This window comes from Aplidium turbinatum, chromosome 14, assembly GCF_918807975.1.
Source record: "Aplidium turbinatum chromosome 14, kaAplTurb1.1, whole genome shotgun sequence".
NCBI classification, from domain to species: Eukaryota; Metazoa; Chordata; class Ascidiacea; order Aplousobranchia; family Polyclinidae; genus Aplidium; species Aplidium turbinatum.
Window position 1 is genome coordinate 21,744,400 of NC_137485.1, and position 9,444 is coordinate 21,753,843.

Consider the following 9,444-nt stretch of genomic DNA (forward strand, 5'->3'; position numbering starts at 1 on the left):
AGATGCACTCAATAAGGTCTGTGGGGGCGTCGAAATGACGCAGGACCTCGGCTATGCATTCGTGCCGGACACTGCCAAAGGCGTTTCAAATGTCCAGAAACGCAACCGACACAGGCTTTTTGCGTGACTGTGCATCCGAGAGGATGGTGTCGAGCATGAACACATGCTCGTAGACGCCCTCCGTGGGCATGAATCCCTTTTGCTCTCGGCTGATAACATTTCCCTCCACCGCCCATCGCTGCAGGCGTCGGGCCAATACGGCGGCGTAAATCTTATATATGTTTCGGCAGATGGAGATGGGCCGCCAGTTGCTGACGTCGTGCAGATCACCCTCAAGGTCTTTGCATATGAGTGTGATCCTGCTGGTTCTCCAGTGGTCCGGTACACGACGGTTGATCCGGCAGGTCTCGAAAAGGCTGGCCAAGAGTCCCCCTCTTGGGTCCAGGGTCTTCCAGAAACCGTAGGACAATCCGTCAGAACCAGGGGCGGAACCGACATCAAGCGACTGGAGGACCGCCTCCACCTCCCGGGCCGTAATGGGACCTTCACCGTCATCGATGAGAGAGAGGTTTACATTGCCATACTCGTAACGGTGGGCGCTCATCCACTCAGGCATCCGCGAGCAACTCCCAGCTTTAGGAGCGGTCATGTCACGTCGAAATCTCTCCTTAATTTCTTGAGTGGGAATTTCGCAGTAAAGGTCGCAGTTTTTTCCTTCAATGATCCGATGGACCGTTTCCTTCGCGTCCCGCGAGAAGGCGGCTCGCAACTCCACTCCCCTACGATATCGGGCTCCGTTCCCGCGCGAACCCCCGGCGTCCGACCGAGGAGAACCCCCGTTCAAACGACGGCGAGCCGCGCGAGCCCGGGCGCCACGATTGAAGCGTGGTTTGCGAGGACGTGTCCTCTTGGGCGGCAAAGTGCCAGCGGTCCACTCTTCCAATTCAATGCAGAACTGGTCGAAATTTATGCCACCCGCTAAAGTAAGGTTCACTAAACTGCAAAGAGCCGCCTAGAGCTCTTCGTCTTACTTTCCCTGACCGGTTCAACAGGGTCTTGGATGAATCGTTGAGTGTTGGGTGTGATTGACATCCCTGGGGTAGTCTGTGGGAGTCCGGGGTCATGCGTGGCTTGGTTGCATGCCATGGTGTCGCTTCGGGGTCGAGTCAAGGTTTGGGAAGAGATAATTGAATGGAATTCATTGTGGGTGGTTTGGGTAGGTGGGGTAAAGGGTTGGGCTTCGGCAGACAGCGTCGAGGTACAAGATTGTATAGGACAGATGGAAACAGGATTAAAAGATAAGGAGGAGTGAGATGGGTAGTGTTGGAGAGACTTGGAAGAAGAGGTCTGCATGGGCGGCTTGAAAGAGCTGATTGAGTCCCCAGCTTCAGCTCCGGTGGTAGCCGTCCGAGGCAGAGAAGATGAGCGCGAAGCCGGCTTGGATAAACCGAGCGAGTCCACTGCCACGGCTCCGGTGGAGGTCGGCTTGCGCAGAGGTGCATATAGAAAAGGATTCGCACTGACAGTAGGGCCGTAACCGTCCGTGGTTGGGCTATCAGGCGAGGAAGTGGAGGAAGAGGAAAAAGATTTGCTGTTCGACGAGTCGGACGAGTCGGAAGAGTCCCCACTTTCCGACCCAGGTCCGGCCGAAGACAGGCGAAGAAGAAACAGCACATCTAGATCAGGCAAGCTGTCAGCATCAGCTAGGCTGAGCGAAGTCTTGCCTGGATGAGATAGAACAGTACGGAAAAGTTCAGGCGTAAAGTCAGGTGGGGGGGGGGAAAGTGGAAGTGCTATCCAGGCCTTGGCGCCAGAAGACTTGAGAGCGGATGACAGAGGAAGGGGAAAGAGGGGATGACCCCTCGACCGATGCGCCTGCAGTCGAGGGCCGGCGCCTTCCATCCCTAACAACAGAGGCCCAGGCTTGGTCATCATAGGGGGCCTGGTTTGGCTCTCCGACGGCGTCGGGTCATTGCTCGGCCAGGGAAGGCAGGTTGGCAATTGAAGGCCCTTGGGGCAGGATCGCCAGTGCTCTAGGGCCCCATCCAGCTTTTAAGCTCGAGGGAGGACACGGCAGCACCTGCTACAGGTGATCAGGAACTCGGCACGCGAACCATGGAATGCTCGCATATAGTCCTGATACTCCTGCTCATCTCGGTAAGGTCGAGATGCCCTCCTGCAAGTGGAGAAAGGACAGAAAAGGAGGAATAGATTGGGGAGGGTGAGGCGAATAGGGCAGACGGACTGCAGTCTATTCGACCTCAGATATAGTGGAGCTGACTCGTGGCATGCGACAGGTAAGCCACTGTGTGGTGTGGGATCACGGATCGGACACTCGTCGCCATGACGAAGCAACGAGTTCGTGAAAGCAACAGAGTCTACCGGTGATGATTCACCACCTGGGTTGAGTGGGACTGAGTGCCCACTCACAGGAACCTGCTTCCTCGTCTGCCAGCCTAAACTAGTGGATTCGGCAGACGGGGACGTAAAATCAACACCGGCCAGGTTATCTTGAAAAGTCTTTGAACATGTGAGACTTAAAGGACGTGACAGATGATGAACTGTTTTATTTTGATCAACGACGCACGAGTGCAAAATAATTGACACAGCGAGAAGAACACAATAAACATAGCCAGGTCAGAGACTTTAAAGAACCGGCCTGCCACGCCCCGTGGAGGCGGGAAGCGGCGTGATTATGGGGTGGCGATGCACCCGGAAGGGAAGTCCACTAGCTTAGGTCGCGGGGGCCAGGCTGGGGAGTCTAGGTACCTGTGAAAGGAAAGTGTGGATCGAGAATTTTGTGCGACTCGTCCGCAAAAGTTAGAATGGCAGAACTGGCCAGGAAGACGGGCTTAGCTTTCTGCAAACGCAAAAAGGTCAGCTCACGACGGGCCGGGCGCCAGAAGTTTTATAAAGCCAGGCAGCGCCCACGTTATTCAGTAGAATTACAAAGATATGAAAAAAAAAACAATTCACAATGATGCAACGTTATTGAGTGTTATTATGATTTGAATATCAATGTTCAACTGTATTATTCGCATCAACAGCGCACGGGTACAAAGGATTGACACGGCGAGAGAGCACAAACAAACATAGCCAGGTCGAAGACTTTTCGAAAACCGGCCTGCCACACCCCGCGGCGGCGGGGAGCGGCGTGATTTAGGGGTGACGATGCACCCGCAGGGGTAAGTCCACCAGCTTAGGTCGCGGGGGGCAGGCTGGGGAGTCGAGGTACCTGTGGAGGGAGAGTGTGGATCGAAAACGTTACATGACCCGTCCACAAATTTATAATGGCGGATCGGGCTAGGGAGACAGGCTCTTTCTGCATAGCCCAGAAAGATGACCTGCAACGCTGGAACCGGCAGTAATTGACCGCCGGGCGGCGCCCACGTCTCCTTCACGCGTCCTCGGCGCAGGTACTTTGACTCTTATATCCGGTCTGCCAGTAGGCAGAGCGGATAAAATTGTGGTCTACCACGAGGAAGAGTCGAACTATTTAAGGATAATTTGGCTCTCGTGGCAGACAAAATTCGAATAAAAATGTGGAGCAGAGGCTCGATTAATCAATAGAAACAAAAAAATATATAGGTGGGAGTGTAATAAATACTCACTGGAGAAGAGCAAGCTTTGATTCGACGAGCACGGATGTGCACTGACCAGACGTTGAGGCATGTTCGCCCAGCTGGGTCGGGGAGGCTAGCGATCGAAACCAGAGGCACTGGATGATAAGCTACATTATCGGTAAAAGTAGAAAATTGGGGTGAAAATTTTGAGGCTGCATCGAGTTGATCAGGGGATCGTGTTGTTCAATGCGTTGAAAGCAAAGCGAGGTTGATCCGAGCGGGCAAGAACAGCTTCACAAGGCGAAGGCAGCGCGTATGATAATTCGAAACAATTGATTGATTAATACGTAGAGATCTAGTGATGATTGAAAATACTTAATTGCTGTTAAACCAGTCTCGATTCACAATGCACATGAGGCATTTTATTCCTTTCCTTTGTTCATTTTTGGGTTTGATGAGACTGGAGCATTATAAAAATAGTGGCACTGGTTTATAGGCATAAGGTGATGAATTTTAGGCAATTGATATAACGTTATAACATCCAAACGGTTTGCTGTCTTGCGCGCTCGGATACTTACTGCAACGTTTCTGTTATTTGGGAATAAGTTTCTGATCGCTGAAGTCGTCTTTTCTATGACGTAGCCCCTCCACAAGTGAGCCTGGCGTTCCAAATGACGTCTAAACGGGTGGACTTCCCTTCCGGGTGTATCGCCACCCCATAATCACGCCGCTCCCCGGGGCGTGGCAGGCCGGTGATGAACTGTTTTATTTTGATCAACGACGCACGAGTACAAAATAATTGACACGGCGAGAAGAACACAATAAACATAGCCAGGTCAGAGACTTTAAAGAACCGGCCTGCCACGCCCCGTGGAGGCGGGGAGCGGCGTGATTATGGGGTGGCGATGCACCCGGAAGGAAGTCCACCAGCTTAGGTCGCGGGGGCCAGGCTGGGGAGTCTAGGTACCTGTGGAAGGAAAGTGTGGATCGAGAATTTTGTGCGACTCGTCCGCAAAAGTTAGAATGGCGGAACGGGCTTAGCTTTCTGCAAACGCAAAAAGGTCAGCTCACGACGGGCCGGGCGACAGAAATTTTATAAAGCCAGGCAGCGCCCACGTCTCCATCACGTGACCGTAACACAGGTACGTTTGACTCCTATACCCGGTCTGCCCGTAGGCAGAGCGGATAAACTTTGGGGTCTCCCACGAGGAAGAGAAGCTTAGCTACAAGGACGATTTGAATACTCGTGGGAGACGAAAATTATATAAAATCTGGAGCAAAGGCTCAATTAGTTGATGTAAAAAAAAAGAAGGTATGTGGGAATAGCCTATATTGTATGCTTTACTTACTGGAAAAGTGTTGACGTTGAACCAACGAGCACTGATGTGCACTGGCCAGACGTTGAGGCAGGTTCGCCCAGATGGGTCGGGGGGACTAGCGATCGAAGCGTAGATATGACTAGGCTACGTTACCAGGAAAAATATAGAATCGTGGGATGAAACTTTGGAGGTTGCATCGAGTTGATCGGGAAATCATGTTTATCGATGTGTTAAAAGCAACGCGAGGTTGATCCGAGCGGGAAAGAGCAGCATATCGGGTGAAGGTAGTGTGTGATATTCTAAAATATTGAAATATGAAAATACAGATCCAGTGTTGTTAATGATATTACGTCATTGATAGATGATATGAGTCCATTCACGATATGCAATATATACTTAATTCATATATTGCTATTTTATTTTATTGATGATGATTGTATTCTTCATTGAGCTGCAGCATGCTGATGAAACGACAATTGTTTACAGATAAATTGATAATGAAACAATAGATTTAACATACTATGACGTCACACAATTACTGGCGGGTTTTGAGGTTTGCTGTCTTGCGCGCTCGGATGCTTACTGCAGAGCTTCTGTTGTTGGGGAATTGAGCTTCTGATCGCTGGAATCGTCTTTTCTATGACGTAGCCCCTCCACGAGTGAGCCCGGCGTTCCAAGCTTTCCAGACAGGGAGAGAACCTTCGATTGAGAGGGAGACCACTTTTCTAGCCACCTCTGCTACCCCACGAGCAGGAACACCCAAGGCCGCCAAAGCCCGAGAGCTCAACGGAGCATAGCTCTCGAGGGAGCCTACGACGAACGGAAGTGACAGGACGTCCCTGCAAGAGCGCTTTCTGTCTTCCAATATGTTTACACATAACTCGCCGTACTTGTCGTGTTTCCTGTCGGCGGCTTTTCGAAGGGAATCCGCGCCGTAGTGGAACGGGCAAGTGACGTCACATACAACGGTGACACCGTCAGGGCGTTGTAGGACAATGTCAGGGCACAGATCAGCACCGCCCGCTTCCACGTGTTGTGGAACCGTACTATCTATGGCAAGCAAGGGTTGCCATTCGACAGGGACATGCTAAACGATCTCCCACAATACTGAATTGTGTCGTTCCGTGACAACAGGCATCACGGTAGGGCAGTGGTTCAATATATGAGGAAGAGTCTCTTCCGCTTTCCCACACGCGCGACATATGGCAGGTTTATAAGGGCGGCCATGACTTGGTTTTGATTTCAAGGGAAGTAGGTTTAGGCGGGCTTTATAAGCAAATGCACGGTTCGCGTGATCCAGGAGCTCCGGTCGCCGAGTCCAAGAATTCGAAAATCCGGACAGACAGTGGGCACTGACCGTCTTGCCTTGGTCAGGTTTGGATTCCCACTGTCTCCTCCACCACACTATGTTTATTGTGTTCTCGCCGTGTCAATTATTTTGTACTCGTGCGTTGTTAAGTCGTTAATCAAAATAATTTCTTTTTTTTTTTTTGCGAAAAATAATAAAACAGTTCATATACTAGCAAAAGAAATTTTTTTTTTTTTTTTTTTAACAGTTTATCAGTGTTGAACTGTTTTATTCGCATCAGTGGCTCACGGTACAAAAGATTGACACGGTGAGAGAGTAGCCTACAAACAAACATAGCCAGGTCGAAGACTTTAAGAAACCGGCCTGCCACACCCCGCGGCGGCGGGGAGCGGCGTGATTTATGGGGTGACGATGCACCCGGAGGGTTAAGTCCACCAGCTTAGGTCGCGAGGACCAGGCTGGGGAGTCGAGGTACCTGTGGAGGGAGAGTGTGGATCGAAACACTATATGGCCCGTCCGCAAATTTAGAATGGCGGAGCGGGCCAGGGAGACAGGCTCTTTCTGCATAGCTCAGAATGAAGCCCTGCGACGGACCAGGCGACCCGTCGCGTGTGGACGCTGGAACCGGCAGTAATTGACCGCCGGGCAGCGCCCACGTCTCCTTCACGCGTCCTCGCGCAGGTACTTTGACTCTTATACCCGGTCTGCCAGTAGGCAGAGCGGATAAATTGGGGTCTTCCACGAGGAAGAGAGTCGAACCATTTAAGGATAATTTGGCTCTCGTGGCAGACGAATATTCAATAAAAATGTGGAGCAGAGGCTCGATGAATCAATATACTGTAATAAAAAAAAAAATATATATATATATATATAGGTTGGAGTGTAATTAATACTCACTGGAGAAGAGTAAGTTTTCATTCGGCGAGCACGGATGTGCACTGGCCAGACGTTGAGGTAGGTTCGCCCAGCTGGGTCGGGGAGGCTAGCGATCGAAACCAGAGGCACTGATAGGCTACATTATCGGTAAAAATAGAAAATTGGGGTAGAAGTTTTGAGGGTGCATCGAGTTGATCAGGGGATCGTGTTGATCAATGCATTGAAAGCGGAGCGATGTTGATCAGAGCGGGCAAGAACAGCGTTACAAGGCGAAAGCAGCGTATGACAGTTCGAAACAATTGATTGATTAGTACATAGAGAATCTAGTGATGATTGACGACACTGGAATGGCCATGGAGAGATATACCTCCATGTGACATTTTCCCATTTGTGGTACCTAAACAATAACCAAAAATGATATAAAATAAAATGTAAAATATAAAAAATAAATAGTAAAAACCTAATAATAACCTAATAACAGCTATTTCTTTGCGATACCCGTGCTACTCTGAGCTGCGTTCAACCTGCTCGATTAGAAAAAGTTCTATTTCATTTTCCAACGACATCTTGTTTGCAGCCAATAGTACTAAAATACCGGTACTAAGTTACAGCAGACGTACGATGGACATCAAAATTGGGTACAATCAGTGATGGGCATTATCGGCGATAATTTACCGGCGATAAATTTTTATCGCCTATCGTTATCGCGAAAGGCAATATTTGATTATCGCCGATAAATTTTATTTCGGATCAACACACAAGTGGAAAGACCATGAAAAGTTATATTTTTACTAGCCACCTAGTTAATGAAACTAAAATTGAATACAGATTGTTTGTTTGTTTGTTTTATCTTTATCCTGCATTGCGGGAAAGCGGACTTGAGCGCTATCCGCTATGCATCGGTGTACGCCTTCCGACGTACACCTGACCCACGCTGCAGCCGACGGCAATGTCTGTTTCCAGTTGTCTACTCTACTTATGACTTAAATTTGGTACTAGGCTACCCATTCCTCGAAATCGATCACTGGGTAGAGGCAATTATCGTGAAGTTTCTTGCCCAGAGAAACAACAGCAAGTGCGGGTGGCTGGAGTCGAACATGCAGGCTCTCGACTGCGAGCCCAACGCGCTAACCACTCGGCCACTGCTGCCTGATTGAATCTAAATAAGCTTACAGTATTATATAACCTTTCTCATTTACCTATGCGACATAGCCTACCTCAATCAAATATTTTTATTCCCACTAATGCAGTGCCTATAGGCTATTGTAATTCTTATCTCAACAAATCAGCGTTCTGCCATTGCGTTAATGATAGTGTTCACAAAGAAAACAAAAAAAATTATCTGAAATTATCAGTAGCCTAAATTACGATAATTATGTTATTGTTCTAAAACAAACACGACTAATTTGACAAGCTTGATGGATTTCACAGTATGCACATTTTTACTACCAATAACGCTTAAGATATTAGTGATAAATTTTCAAGCATTTTGCGTTTTTTGGAATTTTTTCAATTATTGCTGACTTTGCTGTAAACAGCCCTTTAAGCAGAAAGCTAAATACAAAGTTTGGAATTTTTTATGGTATTTTCATTTGATTTAATTATTTTGCCTACTGCACGTAGGCTAAGCGGCAGTGTAACTCAATTGATAAAAGCATCCAACTGGTATCTGAAGGTATAATTATAAGCACGGCGTTTACCTCAGTGGTTTGATTCTGGATCAAGAGGTTGAAGATTCAATACCCACTGCCGCTGTTGCGATTCTATTCATGCATAACTTACAAAAATTTTTGTCCCTTTACAGTATATCATGTTTTTTTGTCATGTTGATGAAAACAGGTCGTGCTGCATGGGATGGGGCAGCGCTAATCAAGAAATATTTCGCACTTGCTAGTGCATCGTCAGTTCTCTGAAGATGATGAACTGACGATGCACTATAGCAAGTGTGAAATGTATTTTCTGTTACATCCACTGACAACTGATCCCTGTTGCTTTAGCAATTGAGGTTTTAACTGCTAAACAAGATATGAAGTATTCACAAGCAATTTGGTGCTTTCATTTTCTAGTTTTGCAGCTGGAAGCAGCTGACTCGATGACTGATGTAGTCCTTTGTCTATTGTTGTGCTTCCTGTCTGTTGTGGAATCTAGATTGTTATGGTGCTATTTTATTTGTATTGTTTATAATTGTACCGTAAGCCTACTACTCTCGCAACAGACAAAATAAAGGTTTTCTACCTCTCTCCCTTGCTAATGAAGCAGCTCGATGATTATTTTTCACGTCACGCTTCATTGCACCGAGCTGCGGGTAAAGAGGTCTTTTCCTGAAGTACCATTACCAAGGGTCCCAGGGGCGAGAGATCTCAGCCTCAAGGACCAA